Raw genomic sequence first — 14,376 nt, forward strand, 5'->3', positions numbered from 1 at the left:
GCAAACTAGGCAACCCCCTCGGGCTCAAAACTTCAAGCTATGCTATATTCATACTTTACTAAAATATCAAAATTAAATAGTGATATATGATTTAGGTATCTATTCTTTTTCCTTATCCCTCATACATACATCACACTATTTTACTATTTAACTCTTGGTTCTTTTTTGTTCCTTACCTAAATGATTTGAACTTACTGCTATTTAAAATTCAGTTAAGATAAATATTTTAAAACATTAACATTTTAAAATATTAAATTTCGGTATTTTATAACTTTTTTTTTTGTAAATGAATTATAACAGAGAATTTTCAAATTAATTAAAAAAGAAAATAAAAAAGCCCTATTAATTTAACCTGAAAGACAATTTTATTTTGTTTAATGTCAATTAGAAACATTTTAGTTTATGAAATAAGGGGTGCACTTGTGAAATAAGGGATGCACTTGTAAACTTTGCCTAGGGTGCAAAATAACCTGGCACCAACAATAACAACAGATACCAGCAATAGATCAGACACAAAGTTGACTTTACTATTCATAATTGTGTCAATAGCACCTTCCAGTTTGCAATTACTTGTTGCACAAGTAGGATGAGTATGAAGGCACTAATGAGTTGACACATCTAGTTTGATTCCACATGTTTCTCCAGCTGAAGGATGTTCCTGCCTTGCTTTGACCAAAATGCATTCTGATTTATTTCTGGCTTGTAATACGATGGACTGACATTCTTCAGCTACTGCTGAACTAAGTGATCTCTGGCTTTTGCTGGTACAGGGTCATCCCTTCTCGTTCCTGCTATTTTCTGTTCCTCTGGTGTCTTTACTCACTGTTAGTTATAGTAAATTCACACTTTGTGAGAAAATATTACAGCAGTAGTATTCCACACAGATAATACACAGTATGCTGACATGGTCAGATACTGCAATGTTATGTGAAGGAAGAGGATTCTTTCCTAGAACTGTGACACATGGCAACTATACCATCTGAAAATACACATTTCTTTTTATTGTAAAACAGTATTTCAGTATTAAAAATTCTTTGAATTCACTTTTTCTAATTAGAAGTAACTTTCCATTATAAATTCTGACAGGAATGAATTTACGTTTAATAATTAATAAGTTTGTGAAATAATGTTAACCACATATTCTATTCTAATAACTTTAAAGGCAAGTTCTCCTTTAATAATAATATATAGTGTGTGTATATATATATATATATATATATATATATATATATATATATAGACTTTTTTTAAAAAAATCCATGTTAATTACAATTATATACATCTAAAACAAAAATTTTATGTGTTACAATATACATTATATTCAAATATAAAATACACATTTGAAGATAATTATCTGAAAAACCTGTTTCACAGATCACACCTACAATTTTTTGCAGTTATTTTTCATGTGAATTTCACCCATAAAAAAGATTTGATTGATAGATATTATATATTTGAAGACATTTTATAATAAAAAGTATTATATGAGGAAGGATATAAAGGAGTTGTTGTTAGAAGAGGCAAAACTGAAGAGCAACAAGGTGAAGATTATAAATCTCCTACAATGCTATGATAGCCAATGAGTCTATACATAGATTGTACAGAAGGAATGATATAGGATTTATGGATATGTGGTCTGTGTTTGACAGAAAGTATCTGTACAATGCTGATGGAACAGCATCTAAATAGTTTGGGTGTTGGTGTACGGAGAGAACTTTATTCACTGACCATGCTGAAGCACAAATTCAGCAATAATTAAGCAATTAGGGTGGAAGTAAGTGATATTGTGTGAACGCAAAGAAAGGTACCCATGAAACGAGTGAGTGAGTGTGAGAATGACTAAGTGATCTCTCAAGCAAAAATACTGAATAGTGTAGTCAATTCAGAAAGTAAAGGTGCCTAAAGCGATGCTGCAGTTTCTATATACTGATGCCCGAGGCATCAGAAACAAAAGTGAGGAGTTTTTACCATTGGTTAGTGCAACCTCAAAGGTTATAGACATCTGTGAGATTTGGCTAACAGCAGATGTAGTTACAGGAACAGAATGTGAAGGGTTTAGTATATTCAAGGAAGACAGAGAAGATAGTGGGGGAGGGGCACTGCTGATAATAGCAGATGAATTGTAGCCAAAAAGAATAGGAGACAAGTGAGAGGGTGGCTGTTCATTAGAATAAAATGTAAAGATTAAAGCCAGTAAGACAAGATATACAGTTGGTTGTTGCGATAGGTCAAGGAGTTCCACAGATGATCTGGTAGACATGCATTGCCAAATTAGCACAACGAGTACATGTTGAATGATGGTGGACTTCAACTATGAAGATATAGACTGGAAGGGAAAAAAAAAATCACATGGTAGGAAGGAAATAGAATTCGTACACCTACTAAGAGATAATTACTTATGGCAGTATACTGGACCTGGTTATAGTATCAGAAGAGCAGGGAAGTTTTTTCCAACTTGGTTAGACATTTTATCCAAGTGTAAGCAAACAAAGTTTATGCCTGAAGTATCTTCAGGACTGAGGCAACTCATGATAAAGGTGGACCAAGCTCTCATCACTTGTCTTAGTATCTCCCATAAGGCAAAGCACATCTCCTTGCAGATATGTATAATGCTATGCATTAAGGGAAGGGCCACTACCCAGCCGGTTTCAACCTTTATTGAGGTCTCGTCAGTGGGAGCCAGACCCAGAGGTGGTGATACCAAGGTGGAAGCAATGGAGAAGTCATATTTACCTATACGAGTTGCCAAAAGGTGTTTCACCTTATTATTAAATTACTCTGGATTTAGAGGAAGATGTTGGAATTTTTTTTCCACTTGGTTAGACTATAATAAATTTGGTTTAATCCTTTATCCAAGTGTAAGGAAACAAAATTTGCACCTGAAGTATCTTCAGGACTGAGGCAACTCGTAGTAAAGGTGGACCAAGCTCTCATCACTTGTCTTAGTATCTCCCATAATGCAAAGCACATCTCTTTGCAGATGTGTATAATGCTATGCATTAAGGGAAGGGCCACAACCCAGACCGGTTTCAACCTTTATTGAGGTCTCGTCAGTGGGAGTCAGACCAAGGTGGAAGCAATGGATTTTTTTTCCACTTGGCGAGACTATAATAAATTTAGTTTAATCCTTTATCCAAGTGTAAGCAAACAAAGTTTGCACCTGAAGTATCTTCAGGACTGAGGCAACTCATAGTAAAGGTGGACCAAGCTCTCATCACTTGTCTTAGTATCTCCCATAATGCAAAGCACATCACCTTGCAAACATGTATAATGCTATGCATTAAGGGAAGAGCAGTTTCACCCAGACCAGTTTCAACCTTTATTGAGGTCTCGTCAGTGGGAGCCAGACCCAGAGGTGGTGATACCAAGGTGGAAACAATGGAGAAGTCATATTTACCTATACTGAAGATTATTAAATTACACTGGTTTTAGAGAAAGATGTTGGAAGTTTTTTTCCACTTGGCTAGACTATAATAAATTTAGTTTAATCCTTTATCCAAGTGTAAGCAAACAAAGTTTGAGCCTGAAGTATCTAATTTAATAATAAGGTGAAACACCTTTTGGCAACTCATATAGGTAAATATGACTTCTCCATTGCTTCCACCTTGGTCTGGCTCCCACTGATGAGACCTCAATAAAGGTTGAAACCAGTCTGGGTTATGGCCCTTCCCTTAATGCATAGCATTATACACGTCTGCAAAGAGATGTGCTTTGCATTATGGGAGATACTAAGACAAGTGATGAGAGCTTGGTCCACCTTTACTATGAGTTGCCTCAGTCCTAAAGATACTTCAGGTGCAAACTTTGTTTGCTTACACTTGGATAAAGGATTAAACTAAATTTATTATAGTCTCACCAAGTGGGAAAAAAATCCATTGCTTCCACCTTGGTCTGACTCCCACTGACGAGACCTCAAAGGTTGAAACCCGTCTGTGTTGTGGCCCTTCCCTTAATGCATAGCATTATACACATCTGCAAAGAGATGTGCTTTGCATTATGGGAGATACTAAGATAAGTGATGAGAGCTTGGTCCACCTTTACTACGGGTTGCCTCAGTCCTGAAGATACTTCAGGTGCAAACTTTGTTTGCTTACACTTGGATAAAGGATTAAACTAAATTTATTATAGTCTAGCCAAGTGGGAAAAAAATTCCAACATCTTCCTCTAAATCCAGAGTAATTTAATAATAAGGTGAAACACCTTTTGGCAACTCGTATAGGTAAATATGACTACTCCATTGCTTCCACCTTGGTATCACCACCTCTGGGTCTGGCTCCCACTGACGAGACCTCAATAAAGGTTGAAACTGGCTGAGTAGTGGCCCTTCCCTTAATGCATAGCATTATACATGTCTGCAGGGAGATGTGCTTTGCATTATGGGAGATACTAAGACAAGTGAGGAGAGCCTTGGTCCACCTTTATCATGAGTTGCCTCGGTCCTGAAGATACTTCAGGCATAAACTTTGTTTGCTTACACTTGGATAAAAAGGATTAAACTAAATTTATTACATCAGAAGAGCTATCTATACCAAGGTGATCACATTTGTCTCTGATTAGTGAAAGTGACCATGCGCTTTTGACTTCGAGATTGTACAGCATGAGGAATGTTCTGTCAAGAAGGGGCATATGTGGAACTACAAGGCAGTTGATTATGATAAACTTAGTAAGAAACTTAAATCTGTGGCATTGTATAAAACACTGTAGGATAAGGATGTTAGTAGTGTATGGGATATATTTAAGGGTCATCTAGAGGAAGCAGTATTAAGTTGTAGACCAAGGGTAAGGAGGGTTAATCAGGTAGGAGTTAGATGGATGAATAATATCATTAAGCACGAGTTGCAAAAGAAGAAAATGCTGTGGAGAGTATATAAAGAAAAATGTAACCAACAAACTCATGAACAGTATAAAGCTCAGGCAAGAAAGGTGACCAGCTTGGCAAGGAAGGCAAAATCATATTATAATATGATATAATATCATAGAAGAATCTAGATAAGCAGGCCAAAGGAAATCTCAAAGCATTCTTTTGTTATGTTACAAGTAAGAGGAAGAATGACTATGGAAGATTAACCTTAATGAGTGATGATGGTCACAAGTTGACAGAAGTAGATAAAATAGTCGTGTTACCGAGTGACCACTTTGCAAGAGCATATCATCCTAGTGAGGTTACTGCTTTAACATATGAGATTGATATTAATGTGGGAACAAAGGTGGATGAATTGGAAATTTTAGGATATTATAGAATCTCAATGTAAATACAACTGTGGGATTAGCTAGGGTTTTGTAAGAATGTGCAATGGAACTGGCAATGCCTTTTACTAAATTGTTTGATTTAAGTCTCAGCTCTGGTAGAGTTCCAAGGGAATGGAAAGAGGACAAAAGTATTCCTTTGCATAAGGAAGGTTCTAAGACTACAGTAACAAACTATAGACCAATCAGTATCTCAGGCATGGGAATAAAAGTACTAGAAAAATTGGTCAAAAAGTGATTTCAAGAATGGGTAGATAAAAATATGACACTGTATGAGGGTCAACATGGCTTTGTGAAGGGTCTGTCATGCGTTAGTAATTTACTAACTTTTTACAATAGAATAACAGCTGAGTTGGATAAAGAAAACGCTGATTTTGATGGATTTTGCAAAGGCATATACCACAGGGAACACTGTTATGCAAATTAGAACAAATGGGGATTGATGTGACACTGGTTAGGTGGTTAAGAGGGCTGCTGCTGGACAGATATCAAAAAGTGGTATATGGAGGGGCAGAATTGAGGCGAAAAAAGGTGACTAGTGGTGTGCCACATGGTGCGGTTCTGGGATCATTGCTGTTTAATTTGTACATAAATGATATCGGAAATAACCTGAAAGGAAATATTCAGTTATTTGAAAATACTTCAGTTGTTGCGATGATGCAAATTTGGGTAGAGTTATAGTTAATCAAGGCGATGTAGAGAGCTTGCAGGAAGATGTAAATAGGCTGTCAGTATGGGCAAAAGTTAATGGGTGTCAGTTTAATGTCAAGTAGAGATAAGGAAGTTGTTATGCCCACATCTGGATTACTGTGGCCAAGTCTGGTCCCTGGGTTTCTTGAGGATTCAGAAGTGAGTGGCCTATCATCATATGAAGATAGATTGAAGGTGTGGACTGCAGAATTTGGTTGATAGGAGAAAAAGAGAGGATATGATAGAAACATTTAATTTGCTTAAAGGGTTTTATAGGATAGATGCAGGGGAAATGTTTTGGTACTTGGCTAGAAACCAGAACAATGGGCCATCCCTGGAAGTTGAATAAAGGTGTGGTTAGTAGGGATGTGTGGACTAGATGTTCTGCTTGGAGAGTTGTGAATGAGTGGAATGTGCTGCCAGAGTGAGTTGTGAGTGTTTTGTCTGTTAATGGATTCAAGGAGAGGTATGATAGATTGGGTCTCCCATGATGAGTATTCAGAGACTCCATGCAGATGCTTTTATAATAATAATAATGTACATATTTGAATGTAACATACAATCACCAAAACAGCCTACTCAACATTTTTATAGCAAAAAACTTCCCTGAGTTTAGTTAGCAATTCTGCAGTGCTAGTGAACTAAGTACTTGCAGCAACCATTTATTATTTAAGAGGTTTAATGTTCTCTGTTTAGAAAAATTCTGTTAGAGATAACTTGTTAATGGCATAACTGCTCTCTGCATGTCTCACTAGACAATCTTCAACTCAGAACAAAAAGGTCTAATCCTACTTTAGTCTTGTAAATTATATATACCAACAAACCTCAGATATTTCAGCAAGTATAATTTATTTCTGCCACTCAAAGAACTAGATATAGCTATCTCTCACTGAGAGAGAGAGAGAAAAGGAGGAGGAGGGTAATATATCACTTCTTTTATTTGTATATGGAAAATATCATTTCTGTATTGATGATAGCAGTATCTCTCAGTATGTCCATAGGTCTAGCTCTCACTAATGACTGTCAAAACTGGTCTGGGCAGTGACTTTACCTATAATGCATGACATTATAAACCTGTAAGAATGCTTAATTATGGAATACTATGGTAATATGATGCGAAACCAAATGCTCAATATTAAAAGTAACTTAGTCACTAAGATATTTCACACCCAATTTTTTTTTTTTTTTTTTTTTTTGCTCATGCTTAGATAAAATAGAATTAAAGGAGGAATATAAAATCCGGTCAAGATTTTATATTCTAGCTATTTCAGACTTCTAATACAGTAAATGCTGTGTATTAAGGGTCTGAGGTAGCATGAGAAAGTTCCACGGCTGGTTTCAAGAACAACATTTCTGGATCTCCCCCCCCCCCCCCATGCTACCACATACAAGGTTATTCATTCTACAGTGCATTAGCACGTGGCAGATAGGAAGTTGGGGAGAAGGAACAAACTCATTAATATTGAATTTGAAGCCTTGCAGATTTTACTTTTCAACCGATATATAATGGAAATTATTCCCAAGGCAGCAGAAAGGACCAACAAAGAGGAAGTCAACTTTCTTTTATGAATTTGGAGTTGAACTGTGAAGGAGTGCTGAACAGATGCTGTAAGTGTTATCAAATTTAGAGAAGAAAGGGAAAATTATTAAAAAATCATATGAGCAGTTTTTGGAAATATTTGTGGATAATGCAACAGCAGATGTAAGAATTGGACATGTGCATAAAAGAGAAGAGGAATGATTTGTAGAAATTGGGTAATTAGTCAGTCTGCACTCGTCAAGTATTTTAAGGGAAATCTAAGGAGCAAAACTCAAATGGAAGAGCAGCATTTAATAGTTGGATGGATTTCAAATTTGTATAGAAATGTTACTTTACCTCTGCTGTTCAGAGGTAAAATAACATGTTGAGCAAAAAAGAAAACTTAAGTTTCATGGATGCTGAGGAGGTGATATCCAATTTGTGTCCATGGTTCAAGGCAGGCTACACTGAAAGCAGTATGCATTAGGGAATTAAGAATAAAAACATTTTAATGTTTTTTTTTTAAATTTTATTTAAAAACCATTATTTATTTATGCACACTTTTAATATGACAATTTCCTAACCTGTGGGTTTCAAGGAATCCGTGTTCAATTCTTATTAGGTCACTCAACCACTGAAACATGTAGGCACAAGAGATTTAATAACATTATTAAATTAAATATTTTGATCTTAATATAAGAGAAGTGAACAGACAATTCAACAAGGCAGAATAACAATTCAAAAGATAAAACATGCCTGCTAGCGTAATGCAGTACAGCATTATCTGCTACAAGGTGTGAAAAAACAACAAACACTATTGTTCGAAACAAGTAACGATAACTCTTTCTTAAACTTCAGCTAAGGAAATCGTTACAGTTTAAGTCAGGGCAATGCAGTAGCATTTCAGCACTTTTTGAACAAACATTCAAATTTAGAATGGTAACAGTGCAGTATTCGAGTCTTACACCCGAATCTATACTATACATCATCAACATCAAATTCCTGCCATGTACCCTCAAGGGGTGTACAGGATATGACAGTACTGCATGAAAAAATTACATCATTACTAACTTCCTATCTACAATTTTCCTCCAAATCAGTCTGTTACTCGTCAAGACTCCAACATTATCAGATCTTATATTTCTACTGTCTAAGGCACTTTGTACCGTATCAATCCACCTATATCTTGGTCTTCCTCTGGGTCGTTTTGCTGCCAACCTGGCAGAGAACACTTGTTTTGCTAATCTTTCCTCTCCCATCCTATTTAAGTGACCATACCACCTGAGATTAGCTCTGCTAAAGCATTCCTGGATGCTGACAATGTCAAGTTCTTTCCTAATATCCTCATTTTTAATATTATATTGCCATTGATGCCATCTGTTCACACCTCTAATCTTTCTCAGGACTCTCATATCTGCGGTCTCTAGTCTTTGGTCAAGTGTTTTACTTCTGATCCAGCTCTCAGATCCGGAAGTTAAAACTGGTTTGAACACCGTCTTGTATACAGCTAATTTAGTGTTCCGAATAATTTCTCTCTTATTCCATATGAATTTATTCTATTGACTTCCCACCATACCAGCTTTGCTGATTCTGTTGTCTATTTCTATATTTAATTTACCATCTTCAGTAAAAATTGTGCCTAAGTAGCTGAAATGTTTTACTTGTTCCACAGGTTCTCCATTCACAACACAGTTGACATTTTCAATGATTCTGCCTATTTTCATTGTCTTTGTCTTTTTATTGCTGATCTTCACACCATATCTTTCCAACAGCAATTGAATTTAGTCAGAGAATCTTGCAGACTTGTAGCGGATTTATTTAGAAGTATAACATCATCCGCATAAAGCAAAGAGCTGACATTAACATCTCCAATTTTGATATCAGGTTTAATACCACTTTCCTTCATAATGTGATCCATAGAGATAATGAATAACAGAGGGGATAATGTACATCCTTGTCTCACACCAGATTTAACATTAAACCATCTTCCTGTACTTCCTTCAATTCTAACTGCTGACTTACAACTCAAATAAAGACTAAGTATTGCTTGATATAATGCCCCATTGACACCATATAACTGCAGTGTATTGAATAGCTTCTCTCTTGGCACCTTGTCATATGCCTTTTCCAAATCGACAAAACTTAAATACAGATCTTTGTTATGTTCCCATGCTTTCTCGACTATTTGTCATCAAGTGAAGATCTGATCCTGACAGCCTCTATTTGGCCTGAATCTAGCTTGTTCTTCACCAAGCTTTTCTTCCACAATTCTTCTCAACCATTTCTCAAGTATACTTGCATAGATCTTGCCAGGAACACTCAGTAGGGAAATACCTCTGTAATTTTCACATTCAGTTTTATTTCCCTTTTTATATATGGTACTATGAGAGCTCTACTCCAATCATCGGGAATTCGTCCCTCCGTCCAGGCTTTCTGAACTATGCAGTGCAGCCACTGTAAGACTTTTATACCACCATACTTCAGCATTTCTGGTCGAATATCATTTACTCCTGCTGCCTTTCTGCATTTCAAGCCTTTGATGGCTTTTTCTACTTCAAGTATGGATATGTATTCCTGACTGCATGTCTGGTCAGTGTTTTTTTTTTTTTTTTTTTTTTTTATCACTGTGCTGTCATCACTGCTTGTTTCATTTAGCAGTTTTTCAAAATAATTACTCCATACTTCAAGGATATCTTTTTCTACCGTTTTCATGTCACCTTTATCATCTCTAACTCCTTTTACAGCACTCTTTCCTCCATTCCTAAGCTTCTTCAGCAACCTCCAGAATATTTTGCCACCTTCTTGATATTTATTTTCTATATTCTTGCCAAAGTCCTCCCATGACTTTTGTTTAGCTAGTTTTACACACTGTTTAGCTTTCTTACATTTGTCTCTATATTCTGTAAGAGTAAAAGCTGACTTATTTGCCAGGAACTTTTGATATGCTTTCTTCTTTTCCTTCACTGCCTCTTTAACTTCCTGTGTCCACCAGGGAGTTCCGATTTTTTTATCCTTACAGATAACCTCTCCACATGCCTCTCTGGCAGAATCAATCAATGTTTTCTTCAAAGTTTGCCACTGAATCTCCAAGGTTTGATTCCTGTTCTCAAACTCTTTCATTTTTTCTTCAATAATCTTTGTGTATATTCACATCTGAGAGCTGCTCAACTTTTATTCACTTTAAAACTTTCTTACATGTTATTCTTTTCAATATGAAAAGAATAAATACTCAAGACTAAATAGTGATCACTTCCAATTTCAAATCCTCTGTACACTCTGGTGTCCTGCACCAGGGAGAAAACATCACTATCAACAATAACATAGTCAATGAGACTTTTCTTATTCCTAGCCTCTTCTCTCCATGTGAATTTGTGCACATTTTTATGTTGGAACATGGTGTTAGTAATAACCAGTCCATGTCCTGAGCAGAAATCCAACAGATATTTGCCATTATTATTAGCTTTGCTCTTTTCTCCAAATTTTCCCAAAATATTTTTGTATGTCTCACAATCATTTCCTACTCTGCTATTTAGATCCCCAACAAGGATCAACTTTTCCTTTTTCATTGTGTCAGTTGCTTTATCTAAAGCGTCAAAAAATTCCTCCACTTCTACCTTAGTAGAACCTTCTGTGGGACCATAGGCACAAATAAGTCTCATTGTCCAGTTCCCCATTCTCATATTTGCCCACATTACTCTACTTGAGACTGACTGCCATTCAAGAAGATTAGCCTCGTATTTTGTGTTATATATGCTAAATTAGACTAGATTTCAAGTTTTTTTATAGATGATATGACTGATGTTTTCGTAGACTTTTTCTTAACAGAATATTCGATTTGTCCCAAGTAACAGAGACAGCAAACCCAAGGAACTTGATAAATGTGTGAGAGTAAGAGAGAAAACAGTTTATCCTTAGTGGAAGGTAACAAGAAAACCTCTTGTTGACAAGAAAAAAATGTGGGCACTATATATTTCTTGAGAGTCCAAAAAAGGGGATGCTTAAGGATCAATTGCTATATAACAGAGCAGACCACAAAGTAATCTTTTAAAGAATGCACAGAACCGACCAGGGCTTCTGACCTAATGTCTGATCCTTGCCCTCTCGTGGTACACCCTGTTCAGTATCTACCTGGATACTGAACAAGGATGGGCTGGCAATTTGGGATTTAGCCAACCACATTGTATTTTTATGGGCTTAAACCAAAATGTAAAACGATGATAAAACATGACAAAATTTTACTCCAGCTGAAGTGTCACCAGGTTCAAGTTAAACAATCTGTTCAATTCCCATTGTTTTCATTAGGTAACAAGGGCAAACAGCACAAAGTCAGCTACTAGAACAAATCCTGGAACAAGATCCCAACTCAACATCAGTAGAGTTGAAGACTGGTGCTATCAACATAAGAAGCATCAGTGGAAAAGAGATGAAACTAGAAAAAGAATTGGATAAGTATCAGATTGACATAACAGGAATGACTGAAACAAAGACAAAAAAAAAAAAACAGGTCAGATCTTTTTAAGCATCATCATCAAATATCATCATCCTCATATACCCTTGTGTGTGTGTGTTGGGGGAGGGGGTTACAGGATCTCATGACAGTACTACCAGAAAAGTTACATCATTACAAACTTCCTATCAATCTGATTAGCCTGTTATTCATCAACATTCCAATATTATTGGATCTCATATTTCTGTCTTCTAAGGCATTTTTTACTTAATCAATCCACCTACATCTTGGTCTTCCTCTGAGTCTTTTTCCTGCCATCTTGGCAAAGAAAACTTCTTTAGCTAATCTTTCCTCTCCCATTTTGTTTAAGTAGCAATACCACTCTGAGATTGGCTCTGTTAATATTTTCCTGAATGCTAACAATATCAAGTTCTTTTCTAATAGCCTTGTTTAACATATGATACTGCCATTGATGCCATCTGTTCAGCCCCCTATTCTTTCTCAGCACTATCATATCTATGGTCTGAAAACTCTTAATCAAAGACCCCAGTCTTCATCAGAGACTGGAGTCATTGATCAAGAGTTTTATTTCTAACCCAATTCTCAGATCCATAATTTAAAACTGGTTTGAACACTGTCTTGTATACAGCAAGTTTAGTGTTTTGACTAATTTCTCTCTTATTCTATATACATTTATTCAGCTTGCTCTCCATGCCAGCTGTATTTGTTCTGTTGTCTGTTTCCAAATTTAATTTGTCATCTTCACTGAAATGTGTGCCTATATAGCTGAAGTGTTTTACTGGTTCTATAGTTTCTCCATTAAAGATGTAGTTAATATTTCTACCTATTTTCATAATTTTCAGTAAGGAAATACCATGAGTAGACATATTACTAACTATTACAATAACAGAATTAACTCACGTAAATTATTCTTTATTCGTAGAAATTTCACCTGAGTATCACAAGAATCATCAGTACAGGTACAAGGCTAATTAAACAATAACTGTTATATTCACAAAGCGCCACCTAAGGTTAAATTTCCTAAATTTATTTAATTGTTATTATTATTTATTTATTTATTTATTTTTAAGAATTTAAATTTAATTATTCAATTATAATAATTAATTTTTTATAATATAAATATATATATGTGTATACAATTATATGTTAGGAAAGATTTGCTGCTTTAAAAAGTACTATCTACCTTGTGGGAGATAGTACTTTTTAAAGCAACAAATTATAAAGGGCATTATGCTTTTTTATTTGACTACCTTTATACAAGGTAGTCAAATAAAAAAGCATAATGCCCTTATAGAAAAATTATCGATATGGGATGAAGATAAAAAGAAAACACTAAAGACCTCCTTCGGGCACCCACCGAGATCATATGGTCTTCCAAAAGTACATTAGCCAGGAATTCCATTAAGACCGGTTGTAGACTGTATAGGTTGTCCCGCTTACAAAATATCTGTCAAATTTACTCACTTCTTCAACTAGAAGAACTGCTACATATATAAAAAATTCTGTGGACTTCAGAAATAAAATTTCTGATCTGCATCTAGACGATTCGGAGATTATGATTAGTCTAGATGTTGTTTCGCTATTTACGAATGTTCCATTGGCAGACAGCATAGAATTACTACACCAAGAATTTCCTCCAGACATTGTCAAATTATTTGAATTTGTAATAAAGTCCGGTTATTTTTCCTTCAAAAACCAGTTATACCAACAAATCGAAGGGACAGCAATGGGTAATCCAATATCTCCTGCTATTGCCAACTACTTCATAGAGCATTTCGAACAACGTATCTTTGACAACATTACACCCAAACCTAACATTTGGTTCAGATGTGTGGACAACATTTTTGCCATATGGAAGGGCACCTCAGAAGAACTACAACAGTTTCTCTCAAAAATTAATGCACTTCATCCAAGGATCCAGTTCACCCTAGAAGTAGAAGTAAATAAATTTCTAGACCTCTTGATTCTTCGCCAACCAGATGGTTATCTACAATTCACAGTCTAGAGGAAAGAGACTCATACGGGCCAGTACATCTACGCTGAATCACATCACCATCCCAGTCAAAAGGCAGGTACTATAAAAACACTAGTTCATAGAGCCAACTCCTTTTGTTCTTCAGAAGAACTTTTACAAAAAGAATTACAGTATATTAATTCCTCCTTCATATCCAATGGCTATAAGAAGTCCTTCATAAAAAGAGCTTTAAGTAGTCATGCTCCAACATCCTCTTCAAGTACAGAAGAACCTACACATATACCTATCCCCTATGTACACGGGGTTAGTGAACGAGTAGCTAAGGTGCTAAAACCACTAAATATCTGTGTGGCTTTTCAACTCATCAGAAAAATCTCAACATTCCTAATGTCTCCAAAGGACAAGCTCCCACATCTCAGCTATCCAGGTGTCTACCAGATTCCCTGCTCATGTGGATTATCATATTTCGGACAAACA

At 35.8% G+C, this 14,376-nt stretch overlaps 1 protein-coding gene across 1 annotated transcript in view; it reads right to left on the reverse strand.

Moving 5' to 3' along the window:
* Window positions 1-506: 506 nt before the first annotated feature.
* The window catches only part of LOC150104390 (stimulator of interferon genes protein-like), a 181,842-nt gene continuing 167,972 nt past the window's right edge, over window positions 507-14,376 (reverse strand). Inside the window, exon 9 of the mRNA XM_090396972.1 lies at window positions 507-979. The gene's annotated coding sequence lies outside the window, so the exon portion shown is untranslated. The remainder of the gene's footprint in view (window positions 980-14,376) is intronic.

Source organism: Typopeltis vanoorti, chromosome 8, assembly GCF_054136105.1.
Source record: "Typopeltis vanoorti isolate ZY-2024b chromosome 8, IOZ_Tvanoo_1.0, whole genome shotgun sequence".
Classification (NCBI taxonomy): Eukaryota; Metazoa; Arthropoda; class Arachnida; order Uropygi; family Thelyphonidae; genus Typopeltis; species Typopeltis vanoorti.